Below are 26,651 nucleotides of genomic sequence, written 5' to 3'. Positions count from 1 at the left end.
TATTTAAAATTTATTTATTTTATTGCTAGTCATTATAGTTTAATTTCACGCAATTGATTAAATATAGTTTATAAAAATATAATTATTATTTTTATGTAATCATTGTTATTATTATCATTATTATAAAATTTGAAAAATATGAGAGTTTAATAATAATAACTTATAAAAATGAGCATTAAAACGTTGAATTATTATATTCAGTCAAAAGGATTAGAGTAAAAAATAATCCGAGATTTTTTTCTGTCTTAGTTGATGCCTAGTATTTAAAGGATTAATTTATGTCCAATGAGTTTTAATTTATTTTTGGATGTCGTCGTCAAGGGAAATGAAAAAAAAGGAGATTTTATATTAATAAAAAGCGAGGGGTTTAAAAATTAAATCAAGAACAATGCTTAGACGGCAGTAGGTAGAAGAGTAGGTAGAGAAGTAGGAGTAGGTAGAAGAGAAATTAGCCAGGAGGATAAAGCAATTTCGTTAAATTCCACGGACGAAAACCAAAAAGTAGCTCTCGAGAGTCAACCCGCAGCATAATACGTAGTGTGGAAAAAATAATAAATATTATCGGGGAGAAATTCTATCAGAGCGGATCGAGATCGGCGTTATGCAGGATCCTCGCGTTCCTGCGGTCCAAAACCGTATCCGCGATTATTATTAACGGCTCGAGGACTCTACTGTAAAATGCCTTAATCTTGTATAATCCTATCGCGCCGGTCCAGATGCCGGTGCTAAGCCGCTAGTCAGTGCTGCTGCTAAATCCTACGGACTCTTTCTATGCACGACAAACTTTTAACAAAAGAATGTATCGTACTATTATCTACTCCTATTATTATTATCAGTGTCGTTTTCGTCTGGACGCAAATGAAACAATAAACGTATTAATTTATAAAAAATCTGTTTACACTTACTTACCTTCTTTACACAGTTTTACGAGATAAAATTAATACCATAAATTTATAAAACTGATAGAAGAATTTAGTTATAAGATTTACCAAATATTTAGTAATAGGTACTAAATCATTTATTAAAGCCCATTTAGTTCCACCAAATAAATATTTAGTAGTATTTAACATTTATTGGTACTCAATAAATCACTTATTGGTATCAAGGAAATTAATTTTTTAACTAATTTTAGCGTGTAACCTAAGTTTTTAACTTAAAATAAATGAAAATAATTAAAATAAATAATTTTAAGTAAAAATATAAGGTATTATAAAGAAAAGAATCTCATTAAATTAAATTTTTTTGTTTGAGACATTTATGAAATTTAAAATTAAACAAGTTTTTAACATATCAATAATAGACAAATTGAAAAATGTTAACTAAACTCCACTGAGAAAAGCCATAAATAGAAGACATTTATTGGGAGTATGTATGTTTTTAAAGGTTTGATAAATCTCCCTAAATCGAGCCGAATAAAATAATCTGAGTTAGTGAATAGGTTATGTATCACATACCCGAGTCAGAATAATGAACCTATATGAGCCTACATGAACCTACACTGATAAAAGGATTTGTTTATAGTTAAAAATATTTGTTAATATTTAACAAATCATTTATTAGAGACCACTTTTTAGTCCTTAACAAATATTTCTTAGTATTTAAAAAGATTTATTAATATTTAATAAATGAATATCTGATTTATTAAATACAAACAAATCATTTTAAATACTAAGAAATATTTGTTTGATACTAAAAAATGGTCTCTAATAAATGATTTGTTAACTATTAACAAATATTTTTTTAATACAAATAAATCCTTCTATCAGTGTACATGAGCCTACAGAATAATTTTCAATTGTTTTGATCGATATTATTTAATTTATAAATTGAATTTTTAAGTTTTTTTATCAATAAATTTTTAGTTACTATTTAAATTTATTTGTATTGTACTATTTAATATTGCTATAAGTATATTTTGCGAGGTTATATTGATCAATGAAAACGATTAAAGATAAAAATATCGATCAAAACAATTAAAAATTGTCCTGTCGGCTCATGTAGGTTCATGTAGGCTTATGTAGGTTCATTATTCTGACTCGGGATAAACATTGAAATTAAAGCATAGCCATCTACCGACAATACTTACCAATGAAATATTTAGTACCTGTTACTAAATATTATTTGGTGGAACTAAATATTTATTTCCATGTAATAAGGCTTTGTTCATATAAAGAAATCATTTATTAAACTGTAACAAATAATATTGATGGGTACAAAATATTTGTTTCTTCCAAATAAATGAATAAAAATTTTGTTACTAAATCCTTCTATCAGTGTTACGATTCAAGCTCGATTTATTTTTCATCCAAACCTCTGGAATAAAAATTTTCATATATGAAAATAAATTCGCTATAAGAAAGGCTCTTGGCCAAAATGTTCTTGGTTCGTTTATCTTTTTTCTATGCAGGCCAAGCTGATAAAAAAGAGTATTTAAAAATTTTCCCTGTTAATATATACAAATTTATATTATTAAGAGAATAAGCAACATAATTAAGAAATGACCTTGTATTTTGTGATTTATTGACATTTTTAAAGATATAAACTCGTCCCGGTTTAGATTTAAATTAAAAACAAGATATTAAAAAATAGTTTTAAAATTTATATCTTGAATTAAAAAATTAAAATTGAAGCAGAAAAATTTGAGCCGTGAATTAAACAGAGTAAATTCCGGATTTGACAACTGGAAAAATATAAACGCATTCGGGGGATTAGAATTGATGATACGTTTTTTATAGCGTTGAGCTCCCGCATGGAGAGTTGTCATCGTTTACTTAACGAGTGGATTCTTATATTCATAGGCTGTGTGTTGAGCATCCACTTGAGTGAACCCTCCCGGAATATGTACTCACAAGAGATAGATTGAGTGTGAAAAAAATAAGATTTGGAAATCGTCAACAGAAATATAGTCCCTGCCAATTTTTAGATATGAGGGTCCAGCTTATACGTTCTACCCTTATAAATGTGACTATATATTATAGAGGCTTATATATAGATATATATGTATGTGTTTTATTGTCTGGATGCAATCACATTTTCAACACATCAAGGGTGACATTTGATACGTAAACAAAGATCCTACTCGAGGTTTTTTTAAATATTTAGTTGCTTACAAATTAACATTTTCTGATAGAAGTTCGTGAAAAAATGAATTGTTGATTTAAAATATTAAGACTTTTAAAACTTTAATAAGTACAAACTACACTGATAGAAGGATTTAGTACGGAGTACTAAACTGATTTAGTAACAAAATTTTTATTCATTTATTTGGGAGAAACAAATATTTTATATCTGTCAATATTATTTGTTACAGTTTAATAAATGATTTCTTCATATGAACAAAACTTTATTACATGGAAATAAATATTTAGTACCACCAAATAATATTTAGTAACAGGTACTAAATATTTCTTTGGCAAGTATTTTCGGTACACCGAGAAAAAAGTATTTTGCTACTAAGGATATTTTTTTTGATAATCAGAATACTTGGTATTGTGCTACTAAGAATACGTGGTATTTTGATTATCACAATAAGTATACTGATTATCACAATACCTATTTATACTGATTATCAGTATACCCATATATGTAATACTTCTATATGGACAGTTTCTATAAGTGGAAGCTGTTCCGACTAAGAAAGACAGAAGAATAACACTTTCTCTGTCCTCTGAGGTCCCAGCTCGGTTCTGCGCATTCTTTTGTGCGCAAAGGGGAGCAGCGGGTTATTCAAAACAGGAATGTTATTATAAAATTTTTTTTTTAATTCAATGCAAATTTATTTTAAAATACAAAATAATACTGAACAATTAGTTTTTCTGAATTACAATAATAAATATATTTGTAAACAGAATCATAACCACAAAATTATTCCCCTCATTCTTCCCCCTCTATTAATATCATGGGGAATTCTCAAGCATGCGCAACGTGAACCAGGTATCTGGGACGAGAGAGAAAATAGTATATGTCGGCACCTTAATAGTGGGACATTCCTTCCCATTTAAACTGTCCATATAGAAGTATTACATATATGAGTATACCAATGTAACAGACTATTAGATGTTTATAACCTCACTTTACTGGCACAAATCAATTGACTTATAAAGCTAACAAAACAAATTAAAATTAAAATTAAAAGTGTAATAATAAATTTTTTTCAAACTAATATAATAAATATTAGTTGAATTCTATTTTTACCAGTGCATAAATCAAATAAACTGACTGTTAGTGTTAAAACGTCGATGGCAGTGACAGCGCATATTGAGACACTACAAAATGTCCCAATGTTACCAGCCTGACGAACTACCACCCGAAATTTCCGTTACCGACACTAGCTAAATTAATGCGTAGCCCCCGTGACGTCACAAGACGACACGAGGAGGGGGAAATCAGCTACGAGCCTCAAAACCTGAGCATTGATCGACACTTCGATCTATCCCCCGGTGTCAACCACCACGTTTGATATTTCTTAGTCAATTTACTACTATACCACTATTATCACTATTAGGTGATTACTCACCAAAATTTATAAAACTTACTACTAAAACCTACTAAAATTCTATTAATAGTTTAATACTAATTATCAGAAATATTTTATATTACTTCTATTAATTTTATTATTTTTGCATTAGGTGATTATTCACCACGTTTATTACTATTGTTCAATCATTTATAACACTAAGTTTAATTATTCTATCCCTATAAATATTTTGTTAAATTACCTAACCGAAATACCACAAGTTTATATTAAAAGTGCTTATTTTGTGTAATAAAGTTAAGTTTATTGTTATCACCGCTATACACTATTACTAAACTACCACTATTCACCTATCTATTTACTACGACTACATATCTACAACCTGCCAAAGGGTCAATCAAAGACGAAGGGTCATCGTTGCAGTTAAAATTTGTAAGTAAGTGAAATAAATTAACTGGCACGCGTGAGAACTTCTGTCTCAAACTAGTAAAATCATTTAAAGACAAAGACACTCATTGGTTCACGGGAGCGGAATATCCCAGAGCAGCGAATCCTAATTTTTAGAAGTTTAGGCGATTATTTCTTATCCGCGAGATTTAATGGTCTAAATAATTAAATTTTTAAATTAAGTAAAATTTAGTGTTTCAATATATTATAGTTTACTGCGCAGAGTATAGGTCTTGAACTGACTTATATTCTGATAATCACAATAATCACAATTTTGATAATTATCAAAATACTTTTTTCTCAGTGTAGATGGCTATGCTTTAATTCCAATGTTTATGTGCTACATAACCTATTCACTAACTTAAATTATTTTATTCAGCTCGATTTTGAGAGATTTATTAAACCTTTAAAAAAATACATACTCCCAATAAATGTCTTCTATTTATGTCTTTTCTCAGTGGAGTTTAGTTAAAATTTTAAAATTTTTCTATTATTGATATGTTAAAAACTTGTTTAATTTTAAATTTTATAAATGTGTCAAACAAAAAAATATAATTTAATGAGATTCTTTTATTTATAATACCTTATATTTTTACTTACAATTATTTACTTTAATTATTTTTATTTATTTTAAGTTAAAAAGTTAGGTTACACACTAAAATTAGGTAAAAAATTAATTTCTTTGATACCAATAAACGATTTATTGAGTAGCAATAAATAATTTGTTAAATACTACTAAATATTTATTTGGTGGAACTAAATAGGCTTTAATAAATCGCGTGACTAATGCAAAAAGGGCGCATGGCAAAGTATGCGCCCTTTTAGCTTTGCAAAGCTAAAAGGGCGCATAATTTTTTTTTTTATCACCAATCGACTAGTTGACATATTTTTCGTCGAAAAATCAAGCATTGATTTCCTAAAGCTAAAAGGGCGTATGTCTCTAATTATGCGCCCTTTTAGCTTTAGGAATTTGAAAATTTTATTACCTAAAGCTAAAAGGGCTTATAAATTTTTTTTCTAAATAATTCATTGAAATGCTCATTTTTGGCCTAAAAATTAAAAAAAAAACGGTAGATTCATACGAAAAAGGCGTATTCTAACTCAACATACACTCTTTTAAAATTACAATTAAAAATATTTTTAAAAAATTGCAAAATATGCGTGATTATATTAATTTATTTTTTATTTGAAAATTATTTAAATCCCATTAGTTTTCGATTAATTTAATTATCCATTGCTTGTATGAAAATAGTTAAAAATTATTATTTTTTCAATATTGTTTAAGTACTCAAAAACAGCCGATCCCCTCTTTTTCTCGCGTCGCTCTCACTGCAAGAAACGGTACTATCCTCGGTGCATTCATGATTATGAAGCTATTGAAGTTTTATGTTTTTCTTTTAAACAAATGACAATTTTGAAAAAAAAACACCCTGCTATACGAAATAGATAATTAAAAAATCTATTACGTAGCAGAGCGTTTTTTTCAAAATTCTTCTTTGTCTAGAAGAGAAATATGAAGCTGCAATCGTACGCGAAAAGAACAAGATGACACTGGATATCATCCCGGATTATATTGAGTAAAAAAAAATTTCAGATAGTAGTTAGTATAATCCAGATTACAATAAAATCCAGATATCACGCAGAATAATCTGGATTTTTTTAGCTACTATCTGAAATTTTTTTTCACCACAGATATCACTGACTATAATCTTGGATGATACCCAGTATCATCTTGTTCTTTCCGTGTAGGGACCGGCTGTTAAGAAATTTTTTTCTTATTCATTAAACTTTTTTATTTTATGTCTTGTGAAACTATTTATCAAAATTTTTTATAATAACTTAAATTTTTTTTATGTGCCCTTTTAGCTTTAGGCACTACTTTTCTAAAAGCTAAAAGGGCGCATGTCTTGAGTTACGCCCTTTTAGCTTTAGGATACTCGAATTTTTGAAGTGAAACTTCTTTATCAACGTATGAAAGAAATTTTGTAGCAATGTAAAAATCGTCACGATTTTCCGTTACGCGCCATGTTGATTTTTTTTTATCAAAGTTCAGTATAGCGCCGTAAAGAGTAAATCTAGTAAGCATTATTAATTCTAAAAACACTTGAAAAAACAAATTAAATGATAATTTTAAAATAAAACAAAACAATTATTAGTAAATAAAAATAGTTATTAAATATCTGCTTTGAATTATTTTTACTAAGTTATGGCATGAAATATGAATATTAAAGTTCTTTATATAATTTTTGTAAACTGATTAATTAATTTTTAGATTAAATAATGGCAGAATCTAAAAAATCACAACAATGGTAATGACGATAAGATCATAATTAATGAATTACAATAATTATATCTAGCAACCTTGCAGTCACTATGTGACTGCCGTGACTTGTGAACTATAAATAAATAAAATTTTGCTTTATTAAATAATGACTTTTGTTAAATTGCACTGTACTTTTTTATCTATTGATATTTTTAAAAATATAAGCTCATTTCGATGTTACACTCATCAAGAGCTTTTGTGAGTACCCACATGCATTTTGATATATTTTTCATCTATACATATGTATATTATACATATAAATATATGAAAAATTGTTGTGGGTACTTAAATTAAAGGTCTTGATGAGTGTATCATCGAGATGAGCTTATATCTTTAACAACGTCAATAGTTCACTAGGGTCAATACAGGGTCATTTCTTAACTATGTATCTAGAGATAGAGCATTTTCAAATTCAGCCTAAATACTTATCATCATATATTAACTATTGGTGAAAATGATATGAAACCTTAAAAGGCACAACTCAGGTCAAAACTTTTCCAACGATACCAAATTTAACTATAAAAACCTATTTTATCATATAAATACATTGGCTACAAAATTTCGCTTATTCTCTTAATAATACAGATAAGAACAATGATAAAATGAATTACTTATATCATTTGTATGCATGTCTATAATACTAAAATAGCTTTGATTTAATCCGGAAAAATTTTTTTTTTTTTTTTCTCAAGTCTCATCTACCCAATTTCTGTGAAGTTGTAAATTGTAAAAAATGATATGTCATAAAGAAGTTTCACTTCTTACCTGTGTACTCTGGTACACACACATATTTTTTATAGATCTTTGTGTTTTGAGCGATTTTAAGAAGAAAGGCAAAAAAAATTTTTTTTATGCTCCTTTTTAGCATGGATCCCTACTAACATGTAGCTATGCGCCTTTCTTGCATTAGTCACGCGAAATGATTTAGTACCTATTACTAAATATTTGGTAATGAAAGGTTTGTTACTAAATCATTTAGTACCTGTTACTAAATCTTATTAAATAGAACTAAATCCTTCTATCAGTGATAGTCACTATGTAACTGCGGTGACTTAAGAACTATAAATAAATAAAATTTTGCTTTATTAAATAATGACTTTTGTTAAATTTCACTGGACTTTTTTAAATATTGACTTTTTTAAAGATATAAATATTAGAAGGAAGACAGAAAAAAATCTAAATAAGAGCGCTTTGGTTTTATTTGGGGAAAAAAAAAATAATAAAACCGGGTCGTTTAGTCTCGAAGCTGAGAGCTAGAGAGGGTTGTACAGAGGAAGCATCAATTAGAGGCAACCCGGAGGCCACGTATTATCCTTTTTGTACTCTTACCTTAGATAAGTGCGTACGCCGAGTTAAGTAAGGGCAACTGAAAAGGGGTTGATGGTGAATCTGTACACAAAGATAGCCCAATTTAGCTCCCTCCTTTTGTGGTGCTTCAGTATTTTTTTTTTTTTTTTTCCGAGTCCCGAGGTATTTTGTCCACTTAATATTTTTTGTCTTCTCGGGTTCTGTATATGTTTCGTCGAGCAACTAAATCGGGGCAAAAGATCTAGCTATAAAAATATAAAAACAGAAAATAAAAAACTTGTCACAGACAAAAATACTGATATTCCCTCTATGTTTGAGGGACAATTAACCTTAAACACTCAAAACCCCTTTCTTCCCGAAAGGGAACTGAAATCTGATTAAATGATTTCACGAAAAAAGTGTTTAAAGGAATCAAGACAAGATTAAAATATCAGAGCTTCGACTAAGACGAGTGTCACACTTTGGATTTAATCCGGATTTGCATTAGTGGGTCAGAGCGTTCGAATTACTCACTTCAACGCTTTTTTTCTCATCTTACTGTCAGAAGAAACAAATAATAACAATTATAATTTTATGATCATTTTTTTAAGGTCTTATTTCAGCCTGTTTGTTGACAATTTTATTAAATACTAGCTTGTAAAATTTAATAATTTAATATAAACCTGAATTTTAACTAAAATAACTTTTATTCAACTTGTTTACAGATTTTGAGTAAACTCTTTAGCTTACTTCAGCTTAAATTGGATTTTTTGCGATTTTTAATAGTTTTTACAAGATAAATTGACGCGAAAGAAGTTTAAAATTGAATCCTAAAGATTTGAGATTGATGTGTGAAAAATTTTTTTTTTTCTTGCTTAAAAGTTGGATCAGGTAACATGAATTTCGAGTTTGAAAATCGGAAAAATTTCTGTCCTAGACTTTTTAACTTTTTCTAGAATGTGTAACATAAAATCCTTTGAGCGAAATAAAATTATTATTATTTCTAGCAATCTTGCAGTCACTATATGACTGCCGTGACTTGTAAGCTATAAATAAATAAAATTTCGCTTCATAAAATAATGATTTTTGTTAAATTGCACTGTACTTTTTTAACTCTTAACATTTTTAAAGATATAAGCTCATCCCGATGTTACACTCATCAAGAGTTTTCATTTGAGTACCCACATGCATTTTCATATATTTTTCATATATACATATATATATATATATATATAATATAGATAAATATATAAAATAAATGAAAAATTGATGTGGATACTCAAATGAAAGGTCTTAATGAGTGTAACATCGGAATGAGCTTATATCTTTAAAAATATCAATAGTTCACAAGATACAAGGTCATTTCTTAATTATTGACATTTTTAAAGATATAAGCTCATCCTGACGTTACACTCATCAAGAGCTTTCATTTGAGTACCCACATGCGTTTGATATATTTTCCATGCATACATATATATAATATATATAAATATATGAAAAATTGATGTGGGTACTCAAATGAAAGGTCTTGATGAGTGTAACATCAGGATGAGTTTATATTTTTAAAAATGTCAATAGTTCTCAAGATACAAGGTCATTTCTTAATTATGTATCTAGAGACAGAGTATTTTTTAATGTAGCCTAAATACTTATCATAATAAATTGACTATTGGTGAAAATGATATAAAACTTTGAAAAGGCACAAATTCAAATCAATACCTTTGTAATTACACCAAATTCACTAAAAAATCCGATTTATCATATGAATATCTTGGACTCAAAATTTTTCTTATTCTTTTAATAATAATAGATTATTATTATTATTATTATTATTATTATTATTATTATTATTATACTAATTTTTTTTCCAGTGTATAAAATTTTTTTCACCGTATAAAATTATTAATAGACCTAGGAATTATTTTAAGGGAAAATCAATAAAAATATTGAGCCTTAGATGAATAATAAAAAAAAATATATTGTCCGTGCGTTGCCAAAAACTATTAAAATCATCAAAAGTAGCCTTGATAAGTTGCCTTCCCTATCTATCGCAGGGTTTATTTTAAGAAATTACCAACAGAAGCGCTTTAATTCTTCATACCAAGAGGCTAATTTCAACAAGTTACTCGAGCCATTAGGGTCGTTATTTTATTCACGCACGAGCCCGTGACTAATTTTTCGAGATCCCGAGAGGCTCGATTTAATTTCTCAGGCTCTCGATCTTCATGATAGCCCATAAAACCCGTACCGGCGAACGTTGTACATGTAGCACTATTCTCCTATCCGGGAGCCAGACTCTGGAGAAAAACTGGGCAGGTTTAGTTCGTCTGGAAATTTATGCATAACAACCACCTCACCCGGCCACATCTACATCTTAACTCAGGTACGCGTGCCAACAGTGGCCGAAACAAAAGCACCGGGAGCTGGGTACTCACCCCGCAGAGAAATCGTAAATTCAGTACAGGCCTCTCATACTTATTCTACTTGAAACCCTCTGGAACTCTTACTCATCCTCTTCTTTCGACGTAAGGTTCTCTCAACAATCTGCAGTCTAGAGTCAACAGTAAACAGACCAACATATATCTATTGTATTTTATTTATATTTTATATATATATGGGAAAAATTTCACTCAGTACCGCTAAATATCTCAAGGGACTTTCCGGCAATATTTTATCTGCCTTTTCAAACTAAGTTAAATCACAAACGTCAAAATTCTTTAGAACAAAAAAATCTGAGGCTTTTCTTTTTAGTTCTTATAATATTCTATAGATTATTTTTTATCTTTATTGTTAAAGATATTTTGAAAATAAAAGTATAGTTAATTGTATTTTTTTATGCATTAATTTTGCACGACTCATGATGCGAAGCATCAGAGAGTGCTTTACGATCGAAAAATTTTTTTCGCCTCATTTTGGCGGCTATTTTTATTATTATAGCCTTGTTAGTTCACGGAATCAAGATATTTTGCATACTATTGTCGAGATAATTTAATGGAGATTAATTTCATACTTTTTAAAAATTGATTTACTGCAATAGAATTGGAAAAAAACACCAAAATAGGTCAAAAAATTTCCTGTCCGTCATGTGTGAAACCCGGAAACACTGTAACTTGTGAAAAAATCCATTAATTGAGTTAAATTTTTTTTTTTAAATTCTAATCGACGATTGTAGGTCACTGAATGCGAATGATTAATTAATTCAGTGTTGTTTAATTGCAATTAATAAAAAACGAAAACTACAAGACTGTATATCTATATATATCCATGTAAAATTAACATGGATGGTGATATATCTATATCTATAGATATTATGTACATTTTATTCCACCAGGGGCGCTTGTGCAGTACCTTCCTACTACAGCTGTTTTTTCGGCAATTAATTTTGAACGACTTAAGTTTTTTTTTTTTTTTTTTATATATTTCATAATTAAATGAGCATTATGAGTCGTGCACTTTTGGATTTTCCAAACTTTTTTTTTTTATTACTATAAATATATCGCGTGAATTTAAATATCAATTATCAATTCAGTTGATTAAATAATTGTGATATTGAGTAGAGAATTATTTGGAATATTGCTCAGGTTATAATTATGATAGTCTACAAAAGGATTTTAAATTGGCACAACTGTAATAAATTCGGTTGTAACTGGCTAAAAGATTGCCAAAAAATAAAAGTTTTAAGAACGAAATAATTATACTCTGGCACTGTGACTAGATAGTTTTAATTTAAATTAATACCACAACTTTAAATCATTTTTTTAATTTCGTACTTTGTTTTAATAAAATAATAAAAGCAATATTTAACTACTTTGTGCATCGCTATTCAATTTTCTTTCCTTTGAAAATACTTTTTAATCTTGTACAAGGTTTGAGTAACGAAGCTTACTAAATTACTCATTTATCGCTATTTTCATTACTTTCAACCCGCTTTTTTAAATTATTTTCCAAAAATGTCCTATAATTTTTTTAATTTGGTCATATTAAACTCAATCATCAAATAGTATTAAACACAAATTGGTCCAAAAATTAATTAAATTAAATAATATCAGATACGCTTTAACTAATGCAAAAAAAATTATTTTTATTCTAAAACTTAACGCATCAAACTGAACTCTCTAATAATGAGAAAATTTAGGGATCATGCGCCATCTGTTTGAAATTTTGAACATTACTCATGTTCGAAAATTGTATATGAACATATCACGCATCCTAAGAGCTTATAACATCCGAATTTTTATCATTATGACAAAAAAATTAAAATTGAAGAAATAGTATATTACATACCTAGGCCAGTAAAATAAGAAAAGTCTCAGATCACATGTAATTGTTGGCCGAGGCGAAGCCGAGGTTGACAAACATGTGATCTGAGGCTTTCTTATTTACTGGCCAAGGTGTGTATACTATTTTTCTGCTCGACGTAGCCGGAATGTGGCAACTTTGTTTAGCGCAGCGGCCAGAAAGTTGCCACTTTCCGGCCGGAGGGCAGAAAACAATTTTTTTCAGTATTACACTTATAGATCATAATTACTTCGATTTTCAAAAAAAAATCTTTTTAATGTTCTTATGCTTTCCAACGGTATCTTTTGTCGATTTACTTTTTTATGATATTTGTAACGCTATATAGATGCTTCAGGTAATATCAGAAAATTTTTTATAGGTTTTTAAAAGTAAGTAATTCTATTAATTTACCTAAAAATAAAAAAGTTTGGAAAATCCAAAAGCGCACGCCTCATAATCTCATTTTCCATAATAAAATTAATTAAAATAAAATACAAAAAATACTTTTAAATCTTTCGCGCCAATGTCCACCCAAAAAAGAAAATTACTGCGCATGTATTATAAACGAACCTTATTTCCATAGATATAGATATACAAACGATTAATTTACGATTCTAGTAAAAAATTTTCTGTTATTTATAATTATAAAAATAATAATTATAATTATAATTATAATAAAAAAAAAAAAAAATTATTACAATAATAATAATAATAATAATAATAATAATAATATTTATAATTATAATTTAAAAAAAAAAAAATTACTCAGAGTAAAAATAATTTTCATAAAAAAAAAATTTCTTAAACAAAATAAAATTTTTTTTTTTTTTAAAGGATTTTTAGTTTGTTGCTAATTATAAATAAACTACATTGAATTAGACCGTGATCTTCGAAAGGACTTAGTTTTAAATCATACTGAAGCGTATAAAAAATAAATGGACTTGATCAGTTAAGTTTTTCGGGAGTTATCGTGACCACGCCAGTTTTCATACATACATTTGACAGCCGGAAAAACACGGAATAATTTTTTTAAACATTTTTTTTATTTATTTAAAAAGCAAAATGTCTTTTAAAAATGTCATAATTGTTGAAATTAGTGTTTTTCCATTACATTTATATCTAAATATTGTTCTATAAGTGCGATAGAAAATAAATAGAGACAATTTTAGTTCAAGAAATCGCTTGATTTTTGTAAGGCAAGTGTAGAGCACAACCTCATTTGCTTCGCTTATGAGGCGTGCAATACATCCTAAAATTTCATCAAACTAATTCCAGAACAATGATAGCAGCAACAATTAACCCGCTTTAAAAATATAAAACCCGTAAATTATTAGTCAACCGTACAAGCGTGCGGAAAAAGACAATGTAGTCTTATTGACGTGGGCAGGATAGAAGATACGCAGCTAAAATGAAAATAAAGAAAAAACTAAAAGGAGCAAAGGTGGGTGGTGGGTGGTGGGTGCTCTGTAGCACTTGCACAAGGAATCGTGCTTTAATGGACAAAACGAGTTTCCAGCCACGCGGTGCGATATTGCTTCCGCCTTTTTTATTTTCCTCTCTCTTCTTCACTTTCCATCGTTGTTATCCTCACACCCTTTTCTTCTTCCGGCTTTCTTCTTTCTTCTTTCTCCTTTCCCTGAGCCCTGGCACCCTCTTCCTCTGGTTTCTGCACTGCACAGCCCACCCACCCCCACAGCTTCGTTTCGCTTTTCCTTTATTTCTTCCTCCAGCCTCTTCTCTCATTTTCGCAGCTCTCACGGCTGCGTTAAAATAACAAAGACCCTTTTTTCCTGCTGCTACACCTCTCGCCTATTCTCAAATGATTATATTAAATGTTTGAATAAAGAAATAATAAAAGGCGTACTCTTTTCTTTATTTTTTTCTTATTTTCCTCTTCCTCTCTCTCTCTCTCTCTCTCTCCGGGTCTTTATTTTTCTGGCGGGCATCTGGGGAGCTGTTAATAAGTGATCGGAAACGTATACTCCGGTAAACACACGTCGATACATTACTTTTTTTATTTTTCTTCACTTCATGTTCATCGACAGATTCCTACATAACAGAAAACAACGTCGACAACTTTAATAAATAAAACGGTTATTTTATTTCAACTTTCTTATTTTCAAAAATAGATCGACTCTTCTTTTCTTTATTCTCTTCTATCTATTGTCAATTCTAAACGATACATTATATAGTGAAAACATTTTTCTTACACCTATAAAGAGAAAAATATTAATTTAAACCAAAAACATTTTATTAAGTTAAATTTTATTGAATCAAAATATTCGTCTATTTTCTCTAAAGATATTTTTGATAGTTTAAAAATTTTTATTTAACTGATGAATAATTTTAAAAAATAAAAAAATTTGTTTTAATTCTAGAAATTATTTTAAAATGTTTTTATTAAACTTTTTGGAAATTTTTGGAAATTAAAATTTTTCAATAATTTAATTATTGCTGTGTTATTATTTGAAATAATGTCTGTGATTTTGATTTTGAATGAAAGTTATTGTAAAAAATCAAATTTTTAGTTATTATATATTCATAATTTCACATTGCACGCCTCATAAGCGAAGCAATGAGGTTGTGCTCTACACTCGGCTTACAAAAATCAAGCGATTTCTTGAACTAAAATTGTCTCTATTTATTTTCTATCTTACTTGTAGAACAATATTTACATATAAATGTAATGAAAAAATACTAGTTTCAACACTTATGACATTTTTAAAAGACATTTTGCTTTTTAAATAAATAAAAAAAATGTTTAAAAAAATTATTCCATGTTTGTCCGGCTGTCAAATATATGTATGAAAACTGGCGTGGTCACGATAACTCCCGAAAAACTTAACTGATCAAGTCCATTTATTTTTTATACGCTTCAGTATGATTTAAAACTAAGTCCTTTCGAAGATCACGGTCTAATTCAATGTAGTTTATTTATAATTAGCAATAAACTAAAAATCCACTAACCGTTTGTATATCTATATCTATGTAAATAAGGTTCGTTTACAATACATAAGCAGTGTTTTTCTTTTTTAGGTGGACAATGGTGCGAAAGATTAAAAAAATATTTGTATTTTATTTTAATCAATTTTATTATGGAAAATGAGATTATGAGGCGTGCACTTTTGGATTTTCCACATTTTTTTTTTTTTACTGCATACATATTTATCTCTCAATTTTAATTCAAAAATTCACGCCAAAACTAAGTAAAAACAATTCCAATTAAATTTTCTCCTTGTCCTTAGACTTGACAGTCACATCGATAATCCAATTTGTCTTACTTTTAAGGTTTAATTCCCCAGAGATATGTCTTACTTTGATGCCGAGTTTCACCGCCCAAAAACGAAAAAACAAAAAAGTTCACGGCGTCGCGGGAACGAAATGAGCAAGAATACCAAAGGGACAGGTAGGGAGAGGAGGGAAGGGTTGTAGCTGTAGATAGAGGAGAAGGGCGGCGAGGGGGTGAAGAGATAGTACCGCACAGGGTAGACTGTTCCCGTTGAGCCTGATGGATCGTCGATCGTTTGTCGTTCTTAACGCCGGCGGCTCACCAGCGCCGTTGATATTCACAGACTGATGCCGGAAAAATCACCCGATTAGTCCTGTGTTTCACTTCCCTTCGCCTTCATCCCCCTCAGCTCCTGCTGGTATGGGTACATGTGTGTATGCAGATAGCGACGCTGAATTTTGTACATAAAACTCGGAAAAGTGGACTGGTGTCAGTATAATGGTAACAGCAACAGGGCAATGTATGTATATAGTATAGATATAGAAGACTGCATTGAGTCATGCACCAATTGGAGTTTATGCTCATCGCATCTGCCTCTTCATCATTAAGTTTTATTTTCAATTCTGTACTAAATTGCTGTATCCTGTTAACTCTAACTATTAACGATTACTCATTACCCCGGGGTATTTATAATCCAGATAATGGGATTATTGATTTCATTAATGTAACTGAATCTGATAAAAAGTTTTTTTTTCCAATAAGAATTTGAGATGGATGAGAAAAAAATTTATAATTTTTGAAAAGAAAATAAAGTCTCATGTAACTCACAAAATTTTAGAAACTTTAATTTTTATGAAAAATTGAATCATAACAATATCATGTAAGTCATGTTCAAAATTTTAAGGTCAAATTGGTTACTAACTATTTTTAAATAAATATTTACATCTGTCGAATCCTATTGATCAAATTTTAACGATGCACAAAAAAAAGAAAAATAAAAAAATCACATTATATAATCGGCTGCCCAATTTTAGAATACAATTACTGCAAAATTTTTATACATCATTTTTTTTAGCATTGCTGCATTTCTTATAACATTTAGACCTTAATTACAAGTATTTTTTCTTAAAAATATTAATATTCAAGTATTTTCTATTCATAAATCAATTTGGCGCGCAAACTTTTTTTTAATAAGAAAAATTTTTAAAAATCTTAAAATTGTCAGTTACTGTGTTTTAAAATTGGGCAGCCGTAATGTAAAGTAACGCTCCATGATGAAAACTGGAAAAATTACAGTTTCAAATTGTAATTATTACAGATTTTCAAAATGTAAATATTACATTGAAAGCTCTGAAAATTAACATTTATAGTTTGAATTTAGAAAAATGTTATTTCGAACTGTAATTTTTCTAGTTTTGAATACGACGGGACACTTATTACTATTTATAATGTAATTTTTTGAGTTTTCCTTTTTCCGTGTGGATCGTTGTACAATCTGCTGTAAAATTTTCTTAATATAGGTAACAACATCGTAGTACGGGTATCGATAGGAAAAATAATTTGTATTTCATCAAAGAAATTCGAAGAAATATACAGGATAGAAACTTAAAACTAATAAAAAAGTTTTTAAGCTTTATTTTTTATATTTTTGATACACATTATTTTCGATATTTTAAACATAAGACTTTAATATTGTTGATCAATTTGATCACGTATCATAACTCTTGAGGAAGAAATTTTTGGGTGAAATCTATTTATATTTATACTTAAAACTCCATCTTGAATTAAGTAGAAAAATTTTTGAACTGAGAAATTTTTTCAAGTTTAAGTAAATTTTACTTAATTCAAAAATTTTACTTTTGAATCAAGTTAATTTTTCAGTATAGTTTAAAAATCGTATGCATGGTTGAAGGAATTGACAAAATTCTCACCAAATTCGTAAATTTATCTTCTTACATTCTTTGTTTTATTTTCTTAATTCAATTCCTGAATTTCTTGAACAAATTCCCACTCAATATCTCAAAGCAAGAGTCGAATTTTCTAAAAAATATTCACACAGAAAAAAAAGTTAACTTGAATCAAGTGAAAAATTCTTGAACCAAGAAAATAATTTTGCAAAGTTTAATTGTTTTGAATCAAGACGAAAAATTCTTGAATCAAATAAAATTTACTTAAACCAAGAAAAATTTCTTAGTTTAAAAATTTTCTACTCAAATCAAGAAGATGAAGTTGTTCAAAATTATTTAATTGATTCAAATGCATTTTTTTTCTGTGCATGAATCAAAAGACCTTTTATTTTTCTAGATGCACTTTTTGATAAAATTTAAAAATTTTTTCTGCATCAAAATAGTTTTTCATTGGTGTTATTTTTATAAGAGCGGAAAGCATAATAAAAAATATAATATTTAATAACTTTTATTGTCTTTATTTATAAAAAAGAATGAGAAGTCCTTGAAAAGAAGACACACAATGCTCCTGGGCTGCCCCCATAACCCCTAAGACTTGTTGACAAAAGAGAATAATAATAAATAAACAATGAAACGGTGATTTTTTCCGAGGGTTTCCATCTACGCTCAGCTTTTTACCGTTATTTTATTTCATGAGAAACTTTGCCGTTTTTACTTTTTTTAATGTGTATACACAAAACAGCCAAGAGGAGAAATTTTTTCTAGCTGGCGACGGAAGCTGCGGCCGGAACACCCGGGAACGAGGAAAAGGGAATATTTCAGGGTCTTACAAACGAGAGTCTTGAAAACAAGCCAAAAGTGGGTGCAAGACGGAGACGGATAGCGAGTTTGTAAGTCAGAGAAAGGTAAAAGTAAAGATGAAGGGAAGAAAGAGAGGGCCGATCGTGTTTGCATGCAAATGCCACCGCTTGGTAAATGTTTCCGCGCGATAAAAGTCTTGTGCTCGCGTGAATTTACGTGCGTTGGACTCATCCAGCCTCCTGGGGAAAGGGTGAGCTCCTACGTGGGATCCTCGCACCCTCAGACGTGCATTTGTGCATCCCCAGGCCACGTGTGTGCGTACGAATTATTAAGAACTTAAAACTTGACTAAGCCACTCGCTCTCATCCCTCGGCCTCCCCTTTACTTCATTCGAGACTCTTGTATTCACTATTCACTCTTTCCGGTTCACACTCGTCTGACATTATCAACTATACAGTGAACCCTTTATGCCCGGGAGTCCTGCTCCTTTTGTCCCGCTTTTCGCTGGAATTTTAACGCTTACCACAAGAGTACTTCCTATGGAATTTTATTGTCTTCTTTGTTTTTGCTTGCAAGTTCTCGGGGCGTCATTAAGTGAGCAGTCTAATGTTTGACAATCCCGGGGAAAAATTTCATTTCCGGCTTTATGTAGTCATATACATGGATATTAGGGTGGCGCAAAAAAAAACCGACTATTTTTTTTTGTCTCGAGCGAAAAAATGTTAGTTTTTGATGTTTTAAGAGCCCTCACCAAAAGACAGCTTAAAAAAAAATTTTTAAGAGTCACTCCAAATTTTTTAAAATTTCAAAAATCGTCAAAAATTGAATTTTTTTTTTTTTAATTTTTTTTCTCGTTACGGTATAATTTTATAGACCAAAAAAAATAAGTTTCTGAAAGTTTCAGTTCAAAATTTAAATTTTGAAAGGTCGCTCATAACTTTTTTTTTTTTTTTAATTAGTCATATCGCCGACTTTAAGTGTTGGGAGTGGTACGTTGGGGTCTTTTTGCTTTGAAAAAATCTTAACCTACGCGGCAAGGTCAAATCTCAACCAAGCTGGTTTCTAAGACCAGCTTGGGATTCGAACCCACGCCTGGCAGTTGATTAAATAAAATTATTAAATTAAAAAAAAATTATATTTTCTATGTTGTGCTTGATTTTTAGTTCATCACGTGATGTATTTTTATCGATTATTGTACTAAATAAAAAAAAAAAATGTATGGATTTTTAATTTGAATAGTAAAAGGTCGCTCGAAAAAATCTAAACTAATGCACTAATAAATTGAAAAAAATTATGAGTGACCTTTCAAAATTCAAATTTTGAACTAAAATTTTCAGAAATTTATTTTTTTTTAGTCTATAAAATTATACCGTAACGAGAAAAAAAAAATAAAAAAAAAATTCGATTTTTGACGATTTTTGAAATTAAAAAAAATTTGGGGCGACATCTTAAAAATTTTTTTTTAAGCTGTCCTTTGGAGAGAGCTCTTAAAACATAAAAAACTAACATTTTTTCACTCGAGACTCAAAAAAAAAAATAGTCGGTTTTTTTGCGCCACCCTAATGGATATATAAATTTTTTGATAAAAAATAGTGTTGAAAATCTCCAACGGAGGGCGCAGGTTAGCAAAATCTTCTTTTTATTAGAGAATTAAGTCTTGAAATAACAATGATTTTTTTTTACTTAACAATTTCGATTTAAATAACTATAAAAAAGTCAAATAATGAAATATCAAAATACATTAATGATACCGAATTTTAAATCGATGTTCTAATTAGCAACACTGATAGAAAAACAATCTTGATTCAATAAATTTTTTTTCTTCAAAACTTGAACTCTTGAAACTAGATATAGATATATTTCTTTCAAGAATTTTTGTCTCTTGGTTCAAGATAGGCGATAACATTGATTCAAGATGTTACCGACTTGTGTTAAGAATGGCTTTTTTTTTTGAGTCATTAATTTACTTATTTCCAAGAAATAATTTTTTTTTTTGGTATAACAAATAAAGACTATTTAGTTTTTGAAACATACTTTGATGAATTATTTTAAGTTTTTTAAACGATAATGTTATTTTGATTGAAAAACTTAAATGTATCGATTGAAGATAATATAGCTCTTAAGCCAAGAATATCTAAATCAAGACAAGAAATTCTTAAAGCAAAATAATCATTGGTCTTCCAAAATAAATTCTTATATCAAGAAAATATCTCTTGAGTCAACATCAATTTTCTATCAGTGAAATTGTCGACTCCCGGAAAAACTTTAAAGTTATGAAAAATTCATATTATTTCATTAAAATTATTATAAAATAATAATAATAATAATAATAACGATAGTGATGATGATATTTTTTTTATAACAAAAAATGGAGTGATCATTCTGAGGGTGCTTGTTTTTCAGGAAAATTGTGGGTATAATACAATTATTATTATTATTATTATAATTTGTATTTTATAATAATGTTAATGAAATAATATAAATTTTTCATAACTTTAAAATTTTTTCTGGGTCTATTTTTTTCGATTACAAAAAAAACAATTTAATATTCAATAGAGGTATATTATTAATAGAAGTATAATATTTTAGTTAGAAGCATTCAAATAATTTATAATTGGACTATTACTACATCAAAATTAAAAAAAATAAAGAGTTAGACCAATTGTTAATTAGACCCTCAAAATGATTGACCTAGAGTGAGAAATGATAAAATATCTATATTTAATCACATTTTATTAAATTTTATACAGTTTATAAATAAAATAAAATAATGAAAACTATCTACGAAGACTTAAAAACTAAATTAAAATAAAAAAGTTCTTTTTTTCCTCTACTAAGAAGCTTATCTGATATTGGTTTTTAGTTTAATCAACTACTAAACCAATTTCTGATCAATATACCATGTTAATTGACGTAAACATTTCTAGAAAAAATGATATATTCTATAAAATTTAATTAGAATGATAATTATATTGAATTTTATTAAAATTAACTGTAATTCAGCAACAACAAATCACCAAAAGGTGAAATTTTTTATGAAACTGAGAAGTTATTTTATTAAACATTTTATTTAACTCTAAATTATAAAATTCTTGCGAAATTTCCTATTGGCGCTATTTTTTTTCTAAAGTCCACTAAATTTAAAAAAATTTTATTGACTATAATTTTTACTTTAAAAATAGTAAAAAATAACGATTTATTTTATCAATTTTTCACTTTCATTATTTCTTACTGTCATTTTCATGGCAATTTTTGAAGAAAATTTTTCAACTTGTATGAACGTATTGTATTTTCAGTGTAACTAATTCGACCATTTGTAATTCTCTGATCAACTGAATCGTACATTAGTTAAAATGAATGTACTTATTCAATATTATTCTCCTATCAGTCTGGCATCCAAAAGGAGTTTTTATTTCCACTTACCAAAAGCGTAACCTCAACGGTATAAAAAGGTCGTGAGTATTTACAAAAATTACCTTCCAGGCACTCGCTTGTTATCCAGATAAATTTCGTTCACCCCAGCAGTAGCAGCAGCGGCAGCATCACACTGCGGTAAAAGAGAATAGTATTAAAAAAATGAAAAAGACTAGAGGGAGAGATAAAAAAATAGTAGATTTTGGCGAGGGTCGTTGTGAATAAGGTGAAAGGAACAAAAAAAGTATTGAGTGCTCTTTTCACCCCTTAACGTCCGACGGGAATACTCTGGTATGACTTGGTGAGTGTCGACTTGACTGAGGTGCTCTGGGCCTGCCGCGGGGGTGGAACACACCCACCCCAGAGAGTAGAGGTGAATTGCGAAATTAACCGTTATGCTCCACATTCTGCGGAGAGATTCCGAGCCCCAAAAATGTTAACGGAGGGCATAAACCGGGTGAGGATGAGCGAGTATCTACTGGCTGTACTTATGCCACTATGCTATAGTACCTAGTGCTCATAATGGTTATGGGGGCCGTAACACGCCCGCTAAGATCCTACCACCCAGCATACACGCGTCTAGAGAGTTCTATTCTTCTTTCTTTACTTTTCTTTACTTGCTTTTTGAGAACAAGAACCACGGAGGTTTGAGTAACGGTAAAGAATATTGTATCTTTCATTTTAAACTTACCGCTATAAAATATAAAATATTTTAACTTTTTGCTAGACTGGCTAAATTTTAAACTTGTTGATTAATTAGTTAATTTTTTACTAGCAACCTTGCAGTCACAATGTGACTGCCGTGACATGTGAATTGTAAATAAATAAAATTTTGCTTCATTAAATAATGATTTTTGTTAAATTGCACTGTATTTTCTTAACTATTGACATTTTTAAAGATATAAGCTCATCCCGATGTTACACACATCAAAAGCTTTCAATTGAGTACCCACATTCACTTTGATATATTTTTCACATATACATATATATAATATATATAAATATATGAAAAATTGATGTGGGTACTCAAATGAAAGGTCTTGATGATTGTAACATCGGGATGAGCTTATATCTTTAAAAATATCATAAGTTGAAAAGATAGCAAAGTCATTTCTTAATTATTGATATTTTTGGAGATATAAGCTCATCCAGATGTTACACTCATCAAGAGCTTTCATTTGAGTACCCACATGCATTTTTGATATATTTTTCATATATATATATATATATAAATATATGAAAAATTGATGTGGGTATTTGAATGAAAGTTCTTGATAAATGTAACATCAGGATGAGCTTATACCTTTAAAAAGATCAATAGTTGACAAGATAGCAATATTAGTTCTTAGTTATTGCCATTTTTAAAGATATAAGCTCATCTTAATGTTGTACTCATCAAGAGCTTTCATTTGAGTACCCACATGCATTTTTGATGTATTTTTATATATATAATGTATGAAATATATGAAAAATTGATGTGGATACTTAAATGAAAGGTCTCGATGAGTGTAACATCGGAATACGCTTATATCTTCAAAAATGTCAATATTTCACAAGATACAAGGTCATTTCTTAATTATGTGTCTAGAGATAGATTATTTTCAAATGCAGCCTAAATACATCATAATAAATTGACTATCGGTGAAAATGATATGAAACTTTTAAAAGGCACAAATTCAAATCAAGACCTTTGACACTAAATTTCACTAAAAAACCGATTTTTTCATATGACTATCCTGGACACAAAATTTTTCTTATTCTCTTAATAATATAGATTTACGTCATAACTGTTATTCATCATACTACGATTGGTACTAAATACTCTTAGTCTCATATTTCTGCTTGTGAGAAATCTCCGCAAGCATGCGCCACCTATCGGTGAATCGAAAACTAAACTCAAACAAATTAATCCTAGATATAATACTTCTTATAATATTGAAATACTTATAATATAAAATGTATAGTTTTTGTTAACCAAAAAGTGTTGAAGATTACCGATAGAGGGCGTACGATCGCTGAATTTTTATAATAAAAGAGTTAAGGCTAAGATGTTAAGTTCTAAAGTACGAATAGTTTTGGACTCTTGGAGAGTCCTAAAGAGCTTATCTGACATTAATTTTAGGTTAATCAATTACAAAACCAATTTTTGTCTAATTTGAAAGAAATTGTAATAAATAATTTTTTTCATCCCCACAAATAACCTTATATGGCCATATACGACTAGATCAGAACATCATATGAATATTTCTTTCACGGATTATTATAAAACCAAGTTTAAAGTCGAGAATTTACGGAATAAAAATAGTTGATCCATTTCAAAACAACTTAGTTTTTTGATCAAAAATCTATCTTTTGAATAAAGTAATCTTTTTCTGTGTATTAGTTCCATTTGTTTGCCCGGGACACAAAAGGCTAGTTATACTTCCGCGGGACACGTTTCCAGAGAAATGGGTATGAAAGTACAGCAAAAGTATACATGTAAGAAGTAGAAGCAAGGTAGATCCACCACGTTTTTCCAAGATCCTCAACTACTTTCTTATAATTTTTTTACTTCTACTTTCCTGATACTCTTTTTATTCTTCCGAAAAGTTGTTTTCTTATTCTGGAGCGTCTTTCTCTTGGTCTTGGTGTAGATGGTGGATGGTGGATGGTGGATGGTGGATGGTGGTAGTCTTACCGTGTTCCCGAAACTCTCATTCTTTTTCTGTCTGGGTAGACCGGGTTCCTCTGTCCTCGGCTCTCCTGTGCTCTGCCAGTGGAATGACGTTCCTTGCTCCAGTTAACATCGCAAGTCACGTTGTGTCGGAAGGGTTTTTCAACCGACCGGATGAAGCCTGGCTGCGGGTGATACGTCGGTTTCTCGCGTTACGTCACCAACGAAAATAATGTCATGGGGATGAATAGGAGTATCCGACTGCTATCATCATCATCATTATCATCACCATCATTTTCGTCGCCGCTCACTTGCTCCGGTATATGATAAAATAATGTATTAAAATTTAACATTACAATGCAAGATACTATGTACAGAGAAAAAGAGGTTGACTTAAATCAAGAACTATTTAGTCTTCAAAAATCTGTTCTTCGAGTAAAAGAACTTTTTTTCTTAAATTAAAAAAATTTTATTAATTAATAGTATAAAAAAACTAGAATTAAGAAAATAACTTTTGATCGAAAAACAATTTATTTTTTAACTAAGCGAAAAGACATTTTCATTTAAACGTAAAAGACTTGGTAGTATATAAAATTATTCTCTGAGCTCAACAAGTAAATACTTAACTCAACAACATCAATGTTTAGGGCTTAAGAATATTAATTTTTTGACAAATTAAAATTAATATAAAATACGCCCAAGAGCGGACTCGAACCCCGATTAGACCGCGTTCTTAAAACAGAGTGATACCACTTAATCTGTTAATATAGGATAGAAGTAAGGTAAAAGCCCCAATAGATGATCACGTACCAGTATATGATCACTCCATGTATTTGTATATCTATATTCACGAATATAGGTATACAAATACATGAAGTGATCATATACTGGTACATGACTGGTACATAACTGGTACATGATCATCTATTGGGGCTTTTACCTTACCGGTTTTGGCCATCTTAGGACCATTTTTGGCTACTTGATATTTTAGTAAAATATAAAATTGAACGCGCTTCTGTCAAAATGTTTATTATCGACAATTTAGTTAATCAATATTTCTACAAATTTTACTCATTAATATTTTACTTTTGCCATAGTTACCGTTACCATAGTAACCGTTGTTATGGTAACCGTTATCCAAGTGGTCATCATAGCAACGAAAAGCGACAACAATGAAAACGTCACATTAACCTTTTAATAAAAGACTAGAAAATCGAACGCACTTTGGTCAAAATATTTATCATCGACAATTTAATTAATTAATATTTCTACAAATTTTACTCATTAATATTCAATCGTTGTCATAGTTACCGTTACCATAGTAACCGTTGCTATGGTAACCGTTGCCTAAGTGGTCATCATAGCAACGAAAAGCGACAACAATGAAAACGTCACATTAACTTTTTAATATATGATAAATATATTTAACCGTTTTCATGGTAACCTTTGCTATAATAACTGTTGCCATAGTAACCGTTGCTATAGTACCCGTTGCCATAGTAACTGTTGCTCAAAAAACTTTAACTTCATTCAAGAAGTTTTTAATCTTCCTTAATATTTTCTTGAGCCAAGAAAATTTACACTCTAGTCAAGAATTTTTTTTTTCAGTGTAGAATTTATGAATTAGTACATTTATACGAATTAAATTCAAAAAGTCTTTTGCCCTCATAGAAATATTTATACAATTATTTGAAAATAAAGTGGCCAAAAAAGATACACTGGCTACAAAGGATACTTCTACCTGATTAGCAATATGTGATTTTTGGACATCTTAAGGCAGCGCTGCTGTCAGATTTTCTAAAGTAAAGAACATCATCTTTTTGAGTTGAATTCTTTAG

The 26,651-nt window shown here is 29.3% G+C and overlaps 1 long non-coding RNA gene across 1 annotated transcript; it reads left to right on the top strand.

Annotated features, from left to right (window-relative positions):
* The first annotated feature begins 9,397 nt into the window (after positions 1-9,397).
* LOC123267011 lies at positions 9,398-26,424 on the top strand. Its single transcript, XR_006509941.1, has 3 exons — positions 9,398-9,412; positions 24,323-24,327; positions 26,314-26,424. It is a non-coding gene; the product is annotated as an uncharacterized LOC123267011 (long non-coding RNA).
* Positions 26,425-26,651: the final 227 nt, after the last annotated feature.

Source organism: Cotesia glomerata, linkage group LG6 (genome assembly GCF_020080835.1).
Source record: "Cotesia glomerata isolate CgM1 linkage group LG6, MPM_Cglom_v2.3, whole genome shotgun sequence".
Taxonomy (NCBI): Eukaryota; Metazoa; Arthropoda; class Insecta; order Hymenoptera; family Braconidae; genus Cotesia; species Cotesia glomerata.
The sequence above is the reverse complement of the archived record's forward strand: the minus strand, read 5'-3'. Positions and strand labels throughout refer to the sequence as shown.